Below are 21,295 nucleotides of genomic sequence, written 5' to 3'. Positions count from 1 at the left end.
ACAGTAATGATGTATGCCTATTTTCCAAATCTCCTGCTCAGAGGTGAGGTGGTCAGCCGGGGGGTAGGGGGGAGAGGGGTTAAGAAACTCATTCAAAAAAGTTGCAGCGTATGCAGGATTGGTCTCTGGCCGGGAAGAGATTTGAAGTGAGTGCTGTGAAAGTTGATAAGACATGGGTTGGAGGACAACTCTGGGGTAAGTTATGCTGAAGGTCAGAACCATCAATATGTTGGCCCGTTGTGTGCTTTAAAGTCAGTATGAGAGCGTGTTATGTGATGCGAGGACGGACTTGAGCCCAAAAGCTTTCAATTAGCTGACAATCAGAATGGCGAGAAAAATAAGACAGGGCAGGAACTGCAGAGGCTTAACTCTCTGCCTGCCATCCATAACTCTGGTGATCAGGAGGAGGAGAAGATGGCGGCGCGATGCAGCGCGCAGCGGCCACTCCTGTGAATGATATCTGTTATCTGTCAAGTAGGGTGCCGTGCACAATCCTGATCTGATGGAGACAGACGTGAGAGCACGGAGGAACATCTGGAGAAACTTCTGAAATGCCTTTTTCACTGCCGCTGTTACTGTGTGATCCAGAATCTCCGGAGGGGAAGGCCCCGTGTCCTCGGCTTTGCCTGTTGCTTGGCGGCCAGGGTAGCGTTGAAGCGCTCGGCAGAGATGGTGTTCGGTCGTCGGTGTTGAAGGGCTGGTCAGAGGCTCGAAGATTTTGGACAGACTCAGGGTCGGCTGTGGTCGGGTGCTTCCAATGCATCGACAGTTATTGGTGCCTGAAGGTTTATGGCAGAGAGAGTTTCTCCCTTCTGCCGCCTGCTATTGGGGACTATCGGGAGTCGATCAGAACTTTGAGACTTTTTTTTTTACTGTTCCCATGGTCTGCTCTTTATCAAATTATGGTATTGCTTTGCACTGCTGTAACTATATGTTATAATTATGTGGTCTTGTCAGTGTTGGTCTTTGGTTTATCCTGTTTTTTTGTGATATCACTCTGGAGGAACATTGTATCATTTCTTAATGCATGCATGCATTTCTAAATGACAATAAATGAGGACTGAGTGTCCTCATAATCTAAAAATACGCTTCTGTACTGGTTTCATAGATTATTGATGCAAAATCAATGTACGTCTTATGAGTGCTGTTACTGTGAATGAAGTTACTAGAGAGACACTCCATTCAACAAAACGATCAGCAGTCACCATATTTGAGACATTCTTGGAAGAAGAAGCCTGTCTGACCCAGTATTACATGACATTTTTATATGCTAAAGATGAAAGGTGATAGGACTATTCTATCGTTACAATGTACCTACAATGCTTCCTTTGGATTACATATAATTTCCAATACCTCCAGACACCCAAAATGAATGTTAATCCCCATTGACTCTTGGCTGCATTCATGCATATGCAGACATTGCAGGTCAAGTGAAGTGTTTCTTTGCGATTGACCCCAGCCTGCAGCTCCAGGAAGACCATTGCCGTAAGCTGCGTTTTAAATGGCGGGAGGAGAGAGAGCAGCGCGCCGTGCGTGCGCAGCTCTCCAGTGAAAAATGATATCGTATCCGTTAAATAGGGGCCGTGAACAATTCTGATTTGATGGAGACAGACGTGAAAGCACAGAGGAACATCTGGAGAAATCTCTGAAACGCTCGTTCGCTGCTGTCGTTACTGCGCGGTCGGGAATCTTCCGGAGGGAAGGCCTCAAAATCCCCGGCATTGCCTGCTGTTGGCAACCGAGGTTGAGGTCGAATCATTCGGACAGAGATGGTGCTCGGTACTCAATGTCGGAGAGCTGATTCGGAGGCTCAAAGTTTTCGGATGACTCAGAGACGGATTGTGGTCGGCATGGCAGGGAGAATTTTTCTTCCTTCTCCCGTCTGCGTGAGATGTGGGACATTTGAGAGACCTTGAACTTTTTACTGTGCTCATGGACTTCTTCATCAAGTTATGGTATTGTTGCACTGTTGTAACTAAATGTTATAATTATGTGGTTTTGTCAGTTTTTTCAGTCTTGGTCTGTCCTGTGTTTTGTGATATCACACCGGAGGAAATAATTGTATCATTTCTTAATGCATGCATTACTAAATGACAATAAAAGAGGACTGCGTGTCTTCATAATCTAAAAATTCAATCTGAATTCAATTCGAATCTGAAGACTGGTTGCTATTGAAATTAATATTTGCAATATATCCTAACTCCAGAATACGCCCCAAATAAAGAGGATAGGTTGAGCGGGCTAGGACTTTTCTCTTTGGGGCAAAGGAGGATGAGAGGTGACATGACAGAGGTATATAAGGAGATAAGAAGTAAACAGCCAGGGACTTTCTCCCCAGAGTGCAAATGGCTGACACAAGTAGCCGTAATTTTAAGACAGAGAAGGAAAACCCTGATCTCAAACCTCCACCATCTTGCGGCTATTCCCGCTCATGGGGAAAGCTTCAGGAGTAAACCCTGGGGGAAAAGTCGGGAGCTGGAGTCCCTAAGGCAGACACTGACCGGCAACTCCTGGAGCCAGACTGTATCGGTCTCTGCCGTTCCCTTTGGGTTCATCAGATGCGTGGAGAGGGGGAGCTTCCTCTCCATATCGTACTGCCCACTGGCTTGCGTATCTTGACAGTTAGGATGGTACATCCATGGTCGATCCTGACCGATGGAGGCCTCAGCTCAGTAATTTTAAGAGGATATCAGAGGATAGTATTTTTACATAGCGAGTGTGGGTACATGGTGGTAGAAGCAGAATCATTAGGGGCAGTTAAGAAACTTTTGGACATGCACCTGGGTGACAGTAAATTGGGGGAGAGAAGATTATATTGATCGTAGAGTAGATTGAAAGGTGGGCATAACACTGTGGGCCAAAGGTGAAGCACTGACCTGTGGTGTTCTATGTCCTATGTTAAAAGTGAGTTACGATCTCGGATTTATGGCCTGTTAAACTTGCATTGAGAAGCATTTTGGGTTTAGATAGCAGGTTTATGAGAGTGGATGTCTACGCCACTCTGAGCTACCTGCCAGCCTAGTCGTCATATGGGAGCCCAAGCACGGGAGGATGAACCCTGGGCGCCCTCCCAAGACTATGGTCAACACACTCCTAGAAGACAGCAGTGCGGCTAATGCAGATGAACTGAACACACTGATGAGGGAGAGGGAGAAGTGGAGAGTCCGTCATCGTGCCCGACGCCGGTCCCCTAGGCCTGAGTTGACATAGTAGTAGTAGTTGTATGCCTAACCTCAGCTCAGCCTTGAGCTGATCCCACAACCTGTGGACTCACTTTCAGGGACTCCACAACTCATATCTTCAATATTATCAGAATCCGAATCCGGTTTAATATCACCGGCATACGTCGTGAAATCTGTCGTCTTTGACATCAGCTCCTTCCCCTTCTCCTATGGTCCACTCTCCTCTCCCATCAGATTCCTTCCTCTCCAGCCCTTGACCTTTCCCACCCACCTGGCTTCACCCATCACCTTCCAGCTAGCCTCCTTCCCCTCCCTCCCCACCATCTTCCCCCCTTCCTTCTCAGCCCTGAAGAAGGGTCTCGGCCCAAAACGTTGACTCTCTATTCATTTCCATAGATGCTGCCTGACCTGCTGAGCTCCTCCAGCGTTTTGTGTGTGTGGTCGCTCTGACCTAAAAACCTTGCTTGCGAGCTCGACCCTCTTCCCCCAGACCCAGACCCACGCCATGAGACTCTTTCGGTTTTATTTCTTATTCCTGAAGCTTTCTGTCAATGTACGAGTGAGAAGTGTCTATCACGGATAAAAGCAGAGTATGTCTCAGTTGGTTAAAAGGACGATAGGATTGATGACGGGGAATTGCTGGCAAGTTTTAGCCACACACATTGTCGCAAGGTGTGTTTTAGTTACAGAAATGTACAATGGAGAATTGATGGCATTTGAACACGCGTGTCACCCGGTTCGGACACGGCCCAAGTGCGGAGTGAGAGATACTGAAGCAGGTCGATAGTTCACAGGCTTTAACGCGAGCAGTGCTAAAGGGAAGAGAAAACAATAAACACTAGGCCAAACAGGGCCGTTGACTAAAACTCTCAAATGGAAAACGAAGCCAACATGGCAGCTGAAAAGAACAACTAAGAATAAAACAAACACCGCTCGTCTTCAGAGTCAGTAGGCTCGACAGTCCAATTTCTCAGGCAGGGCGGAATGCAGACAGCAAAGCCTCGGTATATCCTAGGTTCAAGTCTTGACAAAAACTACGGCGGAATGAATGGAGTTAAATACTACCCCAACGAAGTAATAATTAGCTGGCATGTGCATATTCACGAGCGCAATTGCGGAATCTGATGCGCTGCCGAATTCGTGGTTGTGACAACATGGGTACTGTCCGAGGTCTTCAAACCCCTTTGCTTACGCTCGCAAATGACATCAGGGAAGGTAGCCACGAGAGTGAAATAAATCACAGCAATAAGTAGCACTGTGCTCGACTGCATCCGTTTTTTTAAATCGACGTACGGCGCAGCGTAGGCCCTTCCGGCCCTATGAGCCGTGCCATCCAGTGATCCCCCGATGTAACCCGAGCCTAGTCACAGGACAGTTTACAATGACCATCCGGTACGTCTCTGGACTGTGAGAGGAGACCACAGCACCCGGAGGAAACCCACGCGGTCACAGGGAGAGAACGTACAAAGTCCTCACGGGCAGCAGCGGGAATCGAACCTGGGTCTCTGGTGCTGTAAAGCGTCGTGCTGACCGCTACACTACCTTGTTTCTAGAAATGTAGAGTTGTATAACCCTGAGCCCTAAATCCTTCACGAGGAAAGGTAACCAAAATAAATATGATCAATGTCTCGTTGAGGGGGGTCTTACTCCAACATGTCATTTATGGATGGGGAAGAACATGGTAATCTTCGTCTCTGAGAAAACACTGTTTACTCTTAGTTTAGAGTTATCCATTGAGCACTGTTAAGCGGCTTGTTTTCTGACTTTTTGGGAGTAAGGGTTTGGTCGTGCCTGATCAAGAAGTTCCCATTTTCCAGAATTCTCAACGTTACAAAGTTTTTTTCTCCCCCCTGAACAGCAGTTCAGTGGGCGAGAATGCCTTGTTAACGAGAGCGGTCAGAGGAGAAGGGGTAGCCTTGTTCAAGCTGACAGCAAGGTTCGAAGGTTCATTTTATTATCAAAGTAAGTACACAGAATCCACCTCTGAGATTCGCCTTCTCCAGATAGCCATGAAATTCAGAAAACCCTCGGAAAGGGTTTTAAGGTGTAAGGTGTAAGAAAGGGAAAGGTGTAAGAAAGGGACAGCAAACCCCCCCCCAACCCCTCCCTCGCACAAAAACTAGCCGATAACCCACCAGAGAAAATGTCGAACCCCCTAAAACGTCAAACCTTCAACCCCCTCCTTCGCACACAAAACACTAACAGACCGCAAGATCATCAGACCTCAAATCCCCAATCCCTCCCCCACCTAAAAAGCAACAGATCTCCCGCCCGCCAAACGGCAACAGGGAAGAAAGCAGAAAAACTGAAGGAGGCCATATAAACTAAGTCCAGCCAATATCCACATCTCAGAATTTTGAAAACGTCCTCCATCAGCTTCGAGGAAGGCAACAGTAACGTGAATAAGAGCCCGTCACAACGGCGGTGCGTGGAAGAGCGTCTCTGGACGCGCAACCCCTCCCCCCGGGCCTTGGAAGTGGATGGACTGCCGCAGCAGGCGACCGCGGGCGCGCGCTCAGTGGGAGCGGCCACCTCACAAAAAAAGCCGCCGCCGCCGGGCGCGAAGTCCCACCGCAGACGTGCCTCAGTCCCACGTCCCTTCCGGGCGACGCAGTGCACCGGCCGCAGGGGGACCTTGTGGCCGTCAGCCTGAAGAAAAGGAGCCAAAAAAAACCCACAAAACAGCAGAATAGGTCTTCGTTGTAAGGGAAATTGATCCCACTTCAGACTGGAGATCACTCTTCATCAAATAGCTCCATTCTTCTGGGTATCTGTACTCCGGCATTAGATTCTGACCTGCCACTACCTGCCACTAATCCTCGTTATTTTATTCTGTACCTGAAGGGCCCATACTTTTTGATTAGATTCCACCTTACAACTCGGTACCCAGGATCTATTGCTCTATATATGAAACATCAGTATCTCTTGATTAGATTCCAGCCCAAGACTTACCTCTGGCTATCTGTTATTCGAAATATGAGGCACTCATCCACATTGATTAGATTCTGCTCCATAATTCACTCTCTGGTATCTGGTATTCTGTGTATAAAGTGGTGGTACCTCTTGATTAGATTCGAGGCTATAAGTCACTCCCAACTATCTGTTATCCCATATACAAAGCTCCTGCACCTCTTGATGAGATACCACCCTATAATTCATACTTTATGCAAAAGATTTGAACTCGTTGATTAGATTCTGCCTTGTATTTGTTATTCTGTACATAACCTTTCGGGTAGATATCAGTCTGAATATAACCAGCCACACCCCTCGTTTAAAAAACCATGAGCTGATGATTTGAAGACCCGTCACTCCTTTGTGCAGGCGAGTGACTACTTCAGCGAAAGAGTGGTCTCAGCATTCGTCATCGCTGAGTGAAGTTGTTCGTGCAAGGCTGCGGAAGCAACTGGAATCTTTTTTTCTTCTGCTCTGGCTTTACTAAACATCCCATAAATACGGTGAGCGCTCGCTACTGCCCGGAAGATTTATAAACTCCGGAAGCGCGAGGAAGCCTGCAGGTGCTGGAAATCCGAAGCAGCGCTTGCACAAAATGCCCGGCAGGTCGGGCAGCCTCGATGGAAAAGAGCCGACGAGACGGCGTTACGGGCCGAGGACCCTTCTTCGGGACTGAGAGGGGGAGATGCCGAGTGAAAAGGTGGTGGGGGTGGGGAGGGGAAGGAGGATGGCTGGAAGGTGATTGGTGAGGACAGGTGTGTGGGAAAGGCCAAGGGCTGGAGGGGAAGGAATCTGATAGGAGAGGAGAGAGAACCATAGGACAAAAGTGAAGGAGGAGGGGGCCCAGGGGGAAGCGATAAAACACAGAACATAGCATATTCCAGGCCCTTCGGCCCACAATGTCGTGCCGACCACGGTCTTTCCATAACCGTGATTGTTCTTGGCAAATTCTTCTGCAGAAGTGGTTTGCCATTGCCGTCTGCTGGGCAGTGTCTTTACAAGACACGTGACCCCTACTCCCCCAGCCATTATCGATACTCTTCCGAGATTGCCTGCCTGGTCGCATAACCAGGACTTGTGATCTGCACCGGCTGCTCATATGACCACCCACCACCTGCTCCTGTGGGTTCACGTGACCCTAGTCGGGGGTGCCATACCTTGCCCAAGGGTGACCCGCAGGCTCGTGGAGGGAAGAGGAACCTTCCATCTCCTTTGGTAGAGACATATCTCCACCCCACCGCCCTTATATATATTACTCACTTTGCACCGCATGCTGTCAGAGCAGTGCTGCCAGGATAATCAAGGACATGACCCCCCCCCCCAGCCAACACACTTTTCGTCCGCTCAGGAGTTTGAAGGCTCGTACAGCCAGATTTGGGAACAGCTTCTTTCCAACTGTGATAAGACTGCTGAACGGATCCTGACCCGGATCTGGGCCGTACCCTCCAAATATCCGGACCTGCCTCTCGGTTTTTTTGCACTACCTTACTTTCCATTTTTCTATTTTCTATTTATGATCGATAATTTAAATGTTTAATATTTACTATCAATTTGTAATCCAGGGAGCAGGAAGCGCAGAATCAAATATCGCTGTGCTGATTGTACGTTCTAGTATCAATTGTTTGGCGACTATAAAGTATATTATCTATGCCTTTCTACTCATGGAGGTATCTCCTCCTGGCTTACTTTGTTTAGGCCCTCATAGGTCTTCCAAAAGAACAATCTCTGTCTTAGCCAATCTTCTCTCAAGCTATAATTTTCTATTATCACTACATTCTTGTGCATTCAGCGGCCACTTTATTAGCTACCTAATAAAATGGCCACTGAGTGTGTGTCCGTGGTCTTCTGCTGCTGTAGCCCGTCCAATTCAACGAAGAGCATTCGGAGATGCTCTTCTGCACACCGCTGTTGTAACGGGTGGTTATTTGAGTTACCATCGCCTTCCTGTCGGCGTGAACCGGTCTGGCCACTCTCCCCTGACCACTCTCTCATTAACAAGGCGTTTTCGCCCACAGAACTGCTGCTCACCGGATGCTTTTTGTTTCTCGCACCATTCTCTGACAATCCCGGGAGATCAGCAGTTTCTGAGGTACTCAGTCCACCCTGTCTGGCACCAAAAACCAATCTCAAAGTTCAAAGTTCAAAGTAAAATATATTATCAAAGCCACCAACAACAACCCTGAGATTTTTTTCCCTGCGGGCATACTCAGCAAATCTATAGAATAGTAACTGTAAACTGTAAACAAACTGTGCAAATGCAGATAATAGGTAAATAGCAATAAATAACAAGCATGCAATAACAAGATAAAAGAGCCTTAACTGAGTGTAGTTATCCCCTTTTGTTCAGGAGCCTGGTGGCTGAGGGATAGTAACTGTTCTTGAACCTGGTGGTGCGAGTCCTGAGGCTCTGTGATGGTCAGAGACATTTAGATCATATTTATTCCCCCGTTCCAATTTTTGGTCTGAACAACAACTGAACCTCTTGACCGTGCCTGCGTGCTTTGATGCGTTGAGCTGCTGCCATGTGATTGGTTGATCAGATCATTTACATTAATGAGTAGGTGTCCCTAATAAAGTGGCCACTGAGTCCTCCTTATTTACCCCAGTTTCGGTCCTCTCTGTCTCAACGGTACAAACTCTGACTTAGCCAATCCTCCCTCAAAGCTACAACTTTTCACTACTGTAACGTACTCCTGGGTCTTCTTTGTACCCTCTCCAGTGCCCTCTCGTCAAGGGGACGCCTGGGCTGTTATCCAATGAACAAGTTCACAAGTTGAACAAGTCCCAGTAGAGCCTCTGCACTCATCCATGTTGCATCTCTGCTAATGAAGAAAAATGTGGCGTGTGGCCAAGTGGTTAGGGCGTAGGACTGGCGATCTGAAGGTTATGAGCTCGAGCCTCAGATGAGAAACCCACCTGTTATTTATTTATATACAAACATTCTTTCTCTCACTCTCTCCTTTTTCTCCCTCTGTCCCCCTCACTATACCCCTTGTCCATCCTCTGAGTTTTCCCCTCCCTCCCCCTTGTCTTTCTCCCCGGGCCTCCTGTCCCATGATCCTCTCATATCCCTTTTGCCAATCACCTGTCCAGCTCGTGGCTCCATCTCTCCCCCTCCTGTCTTCTCCTATCATTTCGGATCTCCCCCTCCCCCTCCCACCTTCAAATCTCTTACTAGCTCTTCTTTCAGTTAGTCCTGACGAAGGGTCTCAGCCCGAAACGTCGACTGTACCTCTTCCTAAAGATGTTGCCTGGCCTGCTGCGTTCACCAGCAACTTTGATGTGAGTTGCTTGAAATTCCAGCATCTGCAGAATTCCTCATACGAGGCAACGTGTTATGTCCTTGAGCAAGTCACTTAACCACACAATGCTCCAGTCCACCGGGCTGAAAATGGGTACTGGCAAAATGCTGGGGGTTAACCTTGCGATAGACTGGCGTCCTATCCGGGAGGGGGCGGTGGGGAGAGTCTTGTACTCTCAGTCGCTTCACGCCACGGAAACCAGCACAAGCACCGGCCTGATGAGCCTATAACGCTCAGGACCGACTCTAACTAACTTAACTAACAAAGAAAAGGGTCCGGTGTACATTTTTAACCACCTTATTGAGCTGTCAAAGCTCAAAGTAAGTTTATTATTGAGTACATATCCAACCCTGAGATGCATTGCCTTGAGGGCATACTCAGTAAATCAATGGAACTGTAACTACATAGGCACTGTATGTCTCCATATCCTACCCTGAGATTTATTTTCTTGCGAGCATCCTCCACAAATCCAAAATAGAGTGATAACCATAACAGGGTGCAGAGGAGATTCACAAGGACGTTGCCTGGATTGGGGAGCGTGCCTTACAAGAAAAGGTTGAGTGAACTCGGCCTTTTCTCCTTGGAGCGACGGAGGAGAAGATGATGAGGGGCATTGATCGTGTGGATAGCCAGGGCTGAAATGGCTAACACGAGGGAGAATAGTTTTAAGGTGCTTGGAAGTAGGTACAAGAGGTAAGTTTTTCACACAGAGAGTGGTGGGTGCGTGGAATGGGCTGCCGGCGACGGTGGTGGAGATGGATACAATAGGGTCTTTTAAGAGACTCTTAGATAGGCACATGGAGCTTAGAAAAATAGAGGGCTATGTGGTAGGGTAATTCTAGGCAGCTTCTAGAGTAGGTTACATGGTTGGCACTGTAAGGTGCTGTAGATTTCGATGTTCTATGTTCACTCAGAGTCACCCCCAACACAAGCTGTCCAGGAGAGTCAGAGATGGAAACAAGCCCCATGGCCCACTCACCCATTCTGACTAAGTGCCCAAGTATAATCTTCCTTTAACAATTCCACGTTGGCCTTTCCTTGTTAATTTGTTTCTTTCTAACTGAACTTAATATCATTCCTTAGAATGCATTCCAGTAATATTGCTCCCTAGAATCAAAGATTCAAAGTACATTTATTCAAATTCTAAGTGCATTTGTTATCAAAGAATGCATAAATGACACAACCTTGAGATTTTGTTTGCTTGCAGGCAGCCGCAAAGCAAGGAACCCAATCAGAAGAAAGGATAAAGACTAACCCCTAATGTGCATGGAAAATGAGGTAAAAAAAAATCAAATCACACAAACAATAAAAACAAGCAACAATGACACCAGCATTCCGATCCAAATTGAGTCCTTAGATCCAAATCCCCTGAGCAGCCCGGGGTAGGCCCAAAGCCTCGGTATTCACAGTTCATCATATTAGCGTGGCAAATCACCACAAAGTTTGTGGACATGAAGCACGGCAGCCGGAGTAATATTCGTAATATTGTGTAGTATTGTCGGAATATTAGCAATATCGTAGTAATATTGTAGCATCGTAGTAATATTAGTAATACTGTAGTAATATTAGTAATATTGTAGTAATAATCATAGTAATATTCCAGTAATATTGTTCCTTATAATGTACCCAACAGTGAAGTTAAGCCAACTGGCTAGTACTAATTCAGCTTCATGCCACACTGTCCGCGATCCACAAATCTCCTGATACTGTCCTGAATTTGGTTAGTTTTCAAACGTTATAGCCAGAGCCTCTGCAATTCCCACCCTCACTTTTTTTTTAATGCTCGGGCTCAATGTTCCCTCTAATTTTTTTTCACAGCTGTGTAGGAATTTTTACACGGCTGTGCGGCACATTTTTTCCCTAATATAAGTATACTATAAATGGCCTGGATGGTGAGGATCTCAATGCTGCTTTCCTACGACAGTGTTTCATGTGGATGTGTTCAACAGTGGGGAGGGCTTTACCTGTGATGTACTGGGCCGAATCCACTACCTTTTGTAGGATTTTCCATTCAAAGGCATGGATGTTTCCACACCAGGCCGTGATGTAGCCAATCAATATACTCTCTACTACACATGTATAGAAGTTTGTCAAAGTTCTAGTAAAGGCATCCGCTAGTCTTGCGAGACCATGGATCTGTGCCTGGAAAGTCTTCACTCTCCAGGGCGCAGGCCTGGGCAAGGTTGTATGGAAGACCAGCAGTTGCCCATGCTGCAAGTCTCCCCTCTCCACGACACCAATGTTGTCTAAGGGAAGGGCATTAGGACCCATACAGCTTGGCACCAGTGTCGTCGCAGAGCAATGTGTGATTAAGTGCCTTGCTCAAGGACACAACACGTTGCCTCGGCTGGGGCTTGAACTCACGACCTTCAGGTCACTACTCCAATGCCTTAACCACTTGGCCACGTGCCCACCAAAGTTCTAGATAACATGCTAAATCTCTGCAAACTCCTAAGGAAGGAATAAATACTATAAATATTTAGAATGAAAACTGAAAAATCACATATTTTTGATTTTATTTATTAATTGATGGATATAATGAACTACTGTACAACAAAGGAAAGCTTTCACGTTTCATATGCTTTTTCTTGTCTGTCTTTATTCCAGCTGCGTGGCAAAAAGACTATGTGCATAGGAACATTTCCATTACTGGTGCAATTGTTCAAACGTACATTTATTATCGAAGTATGTTAACAGCATACAACTCGGAGATTCCTCTTCTCCAGCCAGCCATGAAACAGAGAAGTCCATAGAGGCCATTCAAAGAAAAACACCAACCCTCCCCCACCCACCAAGCACAAAAAAAACAAATCATGCAAAAGGGTAACACAAAAATCGAAACCACTCCCCCCCCCATGCCGAGAAAAAGAAAGGGGAAAAGGCAACAAAAACATCAAAGCCCAAACCTTCCCCTGCCAAACAAACCGCACTAATGGAAACATGGAAAAATGGGCAAAAGCACAGGATATAAAAATATACAACTGAAGGGGTCCAACTTGAACTACAGTCCACAGTCCAAGTCAAAAATGGCAGAACTTTGGTAACATCCAGCACCTGTGCAGCTTAGAGTTAACAGTGCTCATAATATATAACCATATAACAATTACAGCACGGAAACAGGCCATCTCAGCCCTTCTAGTCCGTGCCGAACTCTTACTCTCACCTAGTCCCACCGACCCCCACTCAGCCCATAACCCTCCATTCCTTTCCTGTCCATATATCTATCCAATTTAACTTTAAATGACAACATCGATCCTGCCTCAACCACTTCTGCTGGAAGCTCGTTCCACACAGCTACCACTCTCTGAGTAAAGAAGTTCCCCCTCATGTTACCCCTAAACTTTTGTCCTTTAACTCTCAACTCACGTCCTCTTGTTTGAATCTTCCCCACTGGGAGTGAATCTGGGCTTGGTGTTATATGCAAAGATGATATATCCTTAAAACTCTGTCTTTTATGAGGCTTATTCCATCCAAACATTTACTATCAACCTTACATATTAACTGTAACATCATTGCAACCACCCTTCCATATGAAAAAAAAAGCCATAATGTGTTAATTACGAACCTAACACATATAATTAAGGACAGAGAAAGCTTGAATTCTTCTGCACTAAACAACAAGAAGCTGCACTTTTGAAGACTCCGGCCTTCCTACCATGTTTGGAAATAAAAAAAAAATAGATTCCAATTTCCCTTGAAGCTTCATTGTGCTCCAAATACAAAAATAGATTTAGACCTCAATAGTCTGAACAAATACGCACCGTTGCTCTGTGCTCGAGGAGGGTAAGGGCTCGGTACTCCGCTGGGAGCAGACTGTTTCCATTCCACCACGCCTCTTGCAGTCACTAATTGGCAGGATGAATTCTCAGCAGCTTTGACCTCCACCCCCCCACCCAGAAAGAAAACTGCCCTCAAAGACCAGGCAATTACTGCAGAGTGAACTTCTCCTTCCTCCAGTGTTGGTTGCTAGGAGCAGAGAGGTCAAAGGGATCCCTCACCTCCATCATCAGTGACATCATCGGGCTGGCTGAATGGCCAATGAAATCTGGCTGAGTGGTGTCATAACGACAACCTCTCGCTCCGTGTCAGCAAAACCAAGGAACTGCTTATAAACCTGCAGAACGGGAAAGCAGAGGTCTTCGCGCCAGTCAGAGATGGGGAGGGTTAGCAATTTTAAATTCCTGGGAGTCACTATTTTGGAGTTCCTGCCCTGATCCCAGCATGCAAGTGCAATAAAGAGTTTGCAGAAATTTGGCACGATATCTAAAAGTTTGACAAACTTCTAATAGATGTGTAGTGGAGGGTTTTTGACTGGCTGCATCATGACATGGTATGGAAACACCGATGCCTTTGAATGGAAAATCCCACAGAAGGTAGTGGATTCAGCCCAGTATATCATGGGTAAAGCCCTCCCAACCATTGAGCGTTCTGTCGTAGGAAAGCAGCATCCATCATCAGAGATCCCCACCACCCAGGCCATGCCCTTTTCTCAATGCTGCCATCAGGTAGAAGGTACAAGAGCCTCAGGACTCGCACCACCAGGTTCAAGAGCCGTTACTACCCTTCAATCATCAGGCTCTTGAACAAATGGGGATAACTACACTCACTTGCCCATCCATTAAGATGTTCCCACAACCAATGATCTCACTTTAAGGACTCTTTATCTCATGTTCTCGTTATTTATTGCTATTTATTTATATTTGCCTTTGCGCAGTTTTTTGTCTTCTGCACTCTGGTTCACTGATCCTGTTTACAGTTGCTATTCTGTAGATTTGCTGAGCAAGCCTGCTGGGAGATGATTCTCAGGGTTGTATGTAGCGACATATATGCGGTCTGATAGTAAAACTTACTTTGAACTTTGAAGGGTTCTTGCTGGCAGGAAATTAAGAAGGAAGTGTTCAGTTGCATGTAAATCTTTGAAAAAACATTAAGAAACAACTTAAAGCAATAAAATAAACATTTTGAAATCTGCTGTGTTTTGTAAGTTCATCAGAGTGAATGACGCTACTGAAAAAAGTATACTTGAAGCAGGGAATTTACTGGGGCTTAAAATGTCCTTAAGACAATTAAAGGACATCACAGTCTCGGGGTATATTACAGAGAAGTTAAAGATATTTTTTTCTAGGCAGATGGTGATGGACTTTGGGAAGACTGAGCCTGCACTGCACTGCTCCCTGTTATTACTGATGGTGAGGATGTGGATATGGTGAGGTGCACCTCAAGTACCTGGGGGTGCACCTGGATGACAGTCTTGAGTGGAGCAGCGGTACAGAGGCTGTGTACAAGACGGGCCAGAGTCACCTCTACTTCCTGAGGAGACTGAGGTCCTTTGTAGTGTAAGACCATAAGATCATGAGACACAGGAGCAGAATTGAGTCGTTGAGTCTGCTCCACCGTTCGTTCCATCATGGCTGATCCCGGATCCCACTCAACCCCATACACCTGCCTTCTCGCCATATTCTTTGACACCCTGACCAATCAGGAAATGATCAACTTCTGCCTTAAATATGCCCACGGACTAGGCCTCCACTGCAGCCTGTGATGGAGCATTCCACAGATTCACTACTCTCTGGTTAAAAATATTCCTCCTTACCTCTGTTCTAAAAGGTGCCCCTCAGTTTTGAGGCTGTGCCCTCTAGTTCTGGACACCCCCCACCACAGGAAACATCCTCTCCACATCCACCCTATCTGGTCCTTTCAACATTCAGTAGGTTTCGAGGAGATCCCCCTGCATTCTTCTAAGTTCCAGTGATTACAGGCCAAAGGCGGCCAAACACTCCTCATATATTAACCCCTTCATTCCCGGAACCTTCGTATCCGGGCCTCTCCTTCACATGTTCTACTGGTCTTTTGTCGCCAGTATAATCTTCCACCGATGGTGTGCTGGGGCAATGGCATCAACACGGGTGATGCCAGCAGGCTCAATAAACTGATTATAAAGGCCGGCTCTGTCATAGGTGTCAAACAGGACACACTGGAGGCTGCGGTAGAACGAAGGACCCGACGGAAAATCCTGGCGATTCTGGACAATGTTTCTCACCCTCTGCATGAGGAGAACAGAGGAACACTTTCAGTAACAGACTAAGACAACTGCACTGCTCCAAAGAGCGCTATATGAGGTCATTCTTACCCTCGGCCATTAGGCTCGATAATGAGTCAACCTGCAGCGGGGGGAAGTGATGATCCCCTCCTATTAGACTGTTTGAGGTAACTTACTTTTCATTCTTTCTACTTCTCTTCTATTATTTGTGCATCTGTTCACTTGTAATGCCACTGTGACATTGTAATTTCCTTTGGGATCAATAAAGTATCTACCTATCTACCTGTCCTCAAATATAATGGACAAGGCATTTGTAATATTGTGTTCGGATCTGGTTCCCTTAATGTTAGGAAGCCAAGCCAAAACCAAAACAATTGTTGCCAGAACAATTTTAGCCAGAGAGTGGTGAATCTGTGGAATTCGTTGCCACAGGCAGCTGTGGAGGCCAAGTCTTTATGTATATTTAAGGCAGAAGTTGATAGACTTGTGATTGGTCAGGGTGTGAAGGGATACGGGGAGAAGGGCAGGAGCTTCGGGCTGAGAGGCAAATGGATTAGCCATGATGAAATGGGGGAGCAGACTCGATGGGCCAAATGGCCTAATTCTGCTCCTATATCTTATGCTCTTATGAAGAGCTTGGAAACTCTGCAACAACTGTGTAATCTGATTCATCAAAGACTTCTTTTAGAAAAGCTGCCAGTCTTATTCAGTCCACGTCTGCTCAGGCTTACTTGACGTTATTAACTACTTTTTGATGGGGATGATCTGTCAAATTCACTCGGGTCAAGGGGCCATTGGGGAGTGTGGGGAATTGACAGCCGTGCCTACATTTTACCATTAAGTAAAAGGAAGATTTGGTCCTACTGAAACACAGACAGACATAGGGGTGGCACGGTGGTGTAGTGGTCAGCACAATGGTTTACAGTACAGGAGACCGGGGTTCAATTCCCACCACCGGTTGTTAGGTTAATTGGTCATCGTCAGTCCACCACCCAGAACATGCCCTCTTCTCATTGCTACCATCAGGAAGGAGGTACAGGAGCCTGAAGACACAGACTCAATGATTCAGGACCAGCTACTTCACCTCTGCCATCCGATTTCTGGACGGACTTTGAGCCCACGAACACTAACTCACTAAAAAGAGAAAATCTGCAGATGCTGGAAATTAGAGCAGCACACACAGAATGCTGAAGGAACTCAGCAGGCCCGGCAGCACCTAAGGAAAGAAGTACGGAGGAAGGGTTTTGGCCCGAAACATCGACTGTACTTTTTTTTCCCCAGAGATGCTGCCTGGCCTGCTGAGTTCCACCAGCATTTTGTATGTGTTGCTCGAACACTACCTCACTACTTTTTCTGGCTCTGTTCTTGCACGACTTAATTTAACTAATTTAACTATTTAAATTAAGCTAATTAAACTAATTAAATTAATTTAACTATTTAAGCTCTTATCATAATTCACAGTTTTTTCTCTATTATCATGTTCTGCATTGTACCGCTGTTGCAAAGCTAACAAACTTCACGACACAATCCGATGATATTAAACCTGATTCTGATAGGGTCAAGGGGTTGCTGGGCGGCGTCACCCGAAGGGCCGCAAGGCCTGTCCCGCGCTAATTCTCAATAAATAAATAAATAAATGTGTTCGCGACAGACACACTCACAGGCTATGCTCCCGCTAAGCTGTGCGTGCGCACACACGTTTTCCAACCAGCGCACAAAGGAAACTAATGTGTGCACTAAAGGTTACCTAAAATAATGTAGTAATTAATAATTATACTTATTGAAAATAATCTTTTAGCTAAATGTTTCTGTTAACTAGTTAGTCGGGAGGAGGAGGAGAAGATGGCGGCGCGACGGCAGCGCGCAGCGGACACTCCTGTGAATGATATCTGTTATCTGTCAAGTAGGGTGCCGTGCACAATCCTGATTTGATGGAGACGGACGTGAGAGCACGGAGGAACATCTGGAGAAACTTCTGAAATGCCCGCTTCGCTGCCGCTGCTACTGTGTGATCCAGAAACTCCGGAGGAGAAGGCCCCGAGTCCTCGGCTTTGCTTGACGCTCGGCGGCTGGGGCGGGGTCGAAGCGCTCGGCAGAGATGGTGCTGGGTGTCGAAGGGCTGGTCGGAGGCTCGAAGTTTTCGGACGGACTCAGGGTCGGCTGTGGGCGGGTGCTTCCAATGCATCGGCAGTTGTCGGTGCCTGGAGGTTTATGGCAGGGAGAGATTCTCCCTTCCACCGCCTGCTATCGGAAGTCGATTGGAACTTTGAGACTTTTTTTTTACCGTTCCCATGGTCTGCTCTTTATCAAATTATGGTATTGTTTTGCACTGCTATATGTTATAATTATGTGGTCTTGTCAGTGTTAGTCTTTGGTTTGTCCTGTTTTTTTTTGTGATATCACTCTGGAGGAACATTGTATCATTTCTTAATGCACGCATGCATTTCTAAGTGACAATAAACGAAGACTCAGTGTCCTCATAATCTAATAATCTAATCTAAGTACCACAATGCACATCACTATATGTATGTTATTTTGTTGTTATTCTGTGCAGTTTTATGTCAAATATTTTGTAAACCTACATAAACTGTGCCATAAGTGCATTCAGTGTGCACATACTTTTGTCACAGGAAAAAAAATTGCACAACATAAGATCTTTGCGCACACTGACTACTAAAAATTAGAGGGAGCACTGTGAAAATGGGGGAAAGGAATCGATTAGCCCAAAAACCAAAAATACCGTCCTCAGAGCACATTATCACCCCCTTGGAAATGCAGAACACTGAAGGATAAACGTTCTCAAATGGGGATACAAAATATATAATCCAACTGGGAGTTCGGTGCTAAGAAAGGAAACAAAAATCAAATTCTCCACAGATAGAAAACTCCCCTTCAATTAAAGAACCTGAAGCACGTTTACCGAATTACAATTCCCTCTGGGAATGCAATCATTTGCCAGCCTAGATTATCAGGCATTGTATGTTGTATAGTGAAAGGCAGCAATTTTCTCTGCGACAGAAATAAGAAAAAAAAATGTAACAATGCAGTTAGACGAAACGAAATTGCCTTTTGCTTCCCTTTCAGAAGCCCGTTGCAAGCGACAATGCGCCAAATATGTCCAATTTCCATCCGTGAACCGCGGGCAGGCACTTGCCCTCGTGTCACGATTGGCTTCGGCGTACCTGAACTAGGGAGACCGGTGGGACTGATTTCCAGTCAGGGAGCCGCTCCCGACCAGGATCGGAGAGGGAAGACTTGCAGCTCACCCAAGCCCACCTCACTCTTGTAGCTGGATTAATGGGGGACGGAATTGGAAAGAAATGTCGTTAGCTAAAAATCTGCCACAGTTGCTGTCCGTGCCCCTGGGATAAAGAGGAGGAATATTAATTAAGCTACCAGGCCTTGATTACAGTCCAAAGTTCAAAGTAAGTTTTATTATCAAAGTACATACATGTCAACGCATACAACCCTGAGATTCATTTTCCTGCGGGCATACTCAGCAAATCTATAGAATAGTAACTGTAAACAGGATCAGTGAAAGATCAACCAGAGTGCAGAAGACGACAAACTCTGCAAATGCAGATATAAATAAATAGCAATAAATAACGAGAGCATGAGATAAAGAGTCCTTAAAGTGAGACCATTGGTTGTGGGAACATCTCAAAGGATGGGCAAGTGAGTGTAGTTATCCCCTTTTGTTCAAGAGCCTGATGGTTGAGGGGTAGGAACTGTTCCTGAACCTGGTGGTGCGAGTCCTGAGGCTCCTGTACCTTCTGGCAGCAGTGAGAAGACAGCACGGCCTGGGTGGTGGGGGTCTCTGACGATGGATGCTGCTTTCCTACGAGAGCGTTTCATGTCGATGTGCTCAGTCATTGGGAGGGCTTTTGGCGTGATGGACTGGCTGTGTCCGCTAACCTTTTCCATTCAATGACACCGGCGTTTCCACACCAGGTCGTGTTGCAGTCAGTCAATACACTCTCCACTACACATCCATAGAGGTCTGTCAAAGTCTTTGATGTCGTGCTGAATCTCCGCAAACTCCAAAGGAATTTAAACACCCAGGAATTTAAAGTCTCTGCCCCTCTCCGTCTCCGATTCTCCACTGAGGACCGACGTCTAGTTGCGTCAGAGACATCTTTCCCCCAACTCTTATAAATCGAACGCCCCTCTGCTTGGAGGATACCAAGCCACACTTAACTAACGTCCCTCATGCCTGGTACCAGTCTGGCACGTCCAAAAATTTCTGAAGTCATTCTCTCGTAGTGCAGGGAAAGCTATGCACTCCGGATGACTGCACTCCCTCTGAGTGTCCATGGGGGAAGTGCTACAGGTAGCTGAGGAAAGCACGGGATCAAATATGGCATGGGCTATTAAATACCCCACTAAAACAGGGTTCCCCAACCTTTATGCACAGTGGACCGGTTTAATATTGACAATATTCTTGCGGACCGGCCGACCGGGGGGGGGGGGGGGGTGTTCAAGTAGGGTTTAACTCACCTCAACATGTCTTTTACAGTTAGAGTTGCCAACTTTCTCATTCCCAAATAAGAAACAAAAGTAGCAGTCAAATACGGGACACTTGCGTTTACCCCGAGAAAGACTACCACGACCATGAAGCCTTGCGCGGGCACCTGTGTGTGTATGCGTTACGTGCGCATATGTGACGTGCCAATTTTTTTTCCCACAAATTGGTTTGGGTTAATCTTCCCAACTACACTGTACATACACTATTTCTACTTTATATTGGCTTTGTATTTATCATATCATTCCTGCTTTTACTATATGTTAGAGTTACTTTCGGTTTTATGTGTTATTTGGTATGATTTGGTAGATTATTTTTTGGGTCTCGGAACACTCAAAACTTTCTCCCATCTAAATTAATGGTAATTGCTTCTTCGCTTTACGCCATTTTGACACAAAAGGTTTCGTAGGAATGCTCTACCTTAGCGGGGGAAATACGGGACAAGGGCGGTCCCGTATGGGACAAACCAATTTAGCCCAATATACAGGATGTCCCGGCAAATACGGGACAGTTGGCAACCCTGTGTTCAAGTTCAACAGTGCGTGACGGGGAATGAAGAAAGGTGCAGCTGACTCATATCGTTTCCTCACGGCCCGGTAGCACATGCTTTGCGGCCCGGTGCCGGTCCACGGCCCGGTGGTTGGGGACCGCTGCACCAAAACATTCAATAACGACTCACCAGCTTTGCTTTCCCTGTCATTGAGGCACACGTACAGAAAGGTGTCGGAGAAAGGTTGACTCTGTGGTGAAGAAGGCATATGGTGCATTGGCGAGCTCATCCACCGTGGGACTGAGATCAAGAGCCGAGAGGTAATGTTGCAGCTATATAGGACCCCGGTCAGACCCCACTTGGAGTACTGTGCTCAGTTCTGGTCGCCTCACTACAGGAAGGATGTGGAAACCATGGAAAAGGTGCAGAGGAGATTTACAAGGATGTTGCCTGGATTGGGGAGCATGCCTTATGAGAATAGGTTGAATGAACTCGGCCTTTTCTCCTTGGAGCAACGGAGGATGACAGGTGACCTGATAGAGGTGTATAAGATAATGAGAGGCATTGATCATGTGGATAGTCAGAGGCTTTTTCCCAGGGCTGAAATGGCTAATACGAGAGGGCACAGATTTAAGCTGCTTAGGAGTAGGTACAAAGGAGATGTCACGGTTAATTTTTTTTATGCAGAGAGTGGTGAGTGGGTGGAATGGGCTGCTGGCAACGGTGGTGGAGGCGGATATGATAGGGTCTTTGAAGAGCCTCTTAGATAGGTACATGGAGCTTAGAAAAATAGAGGGCTATGCGGTA

General features: G+C 46.4%; 1 protein-coding gene across 2 annotated transcripts in view; it reads right to left on the bottom strand.

Annotated features, from left to right (window-relative positions):
- The window catches only part of LOC134339694 (ADP-ribose glycohydrolase MACROD2-like), a 494,638-nt gene that overhangs the window by 185,082 nt on the left and 288,261 nt on the right, over positions 1 to 21,295 (bottom strand). Inside the window, exon 1 of one of the 2 annotated variants that reach the window (XM_063036409.1) lies at positions 13,198 to 13,485. The exons of the other annotated variant lie outside the window; for it this stretch is intronic. The gene's annotated coding sequence lies outside the window, so the exon portion shown is untranslated. Of the gene's footprint in view, positions 1 to 13,197; positions 13,486 to 21,295 lie in introns of those variants that run through there. 2 annotated transcript variants of the gene reach the window in all.

This window comes from Mobula hypostoma, chromosome 30, assembly GCF_963921235.1.
Source record: "Mobula hypostoma chromosome 30, sMobHyp1.1, whole genome shotgun sequence".
Classification (NCBI taxonomy): domain Eukaryota; kingdom Metazoa; phylum Chordata; class Chondrichthyes; order Myliobatiformes; family Myliobatidae; genus Mobula; species Mobula hypostoma.
The sequence above is the reverse complement of the archived record's forward strand: the minus strand, read 5'-3'. Positions and strand labels throughout refer to the sequence as shown.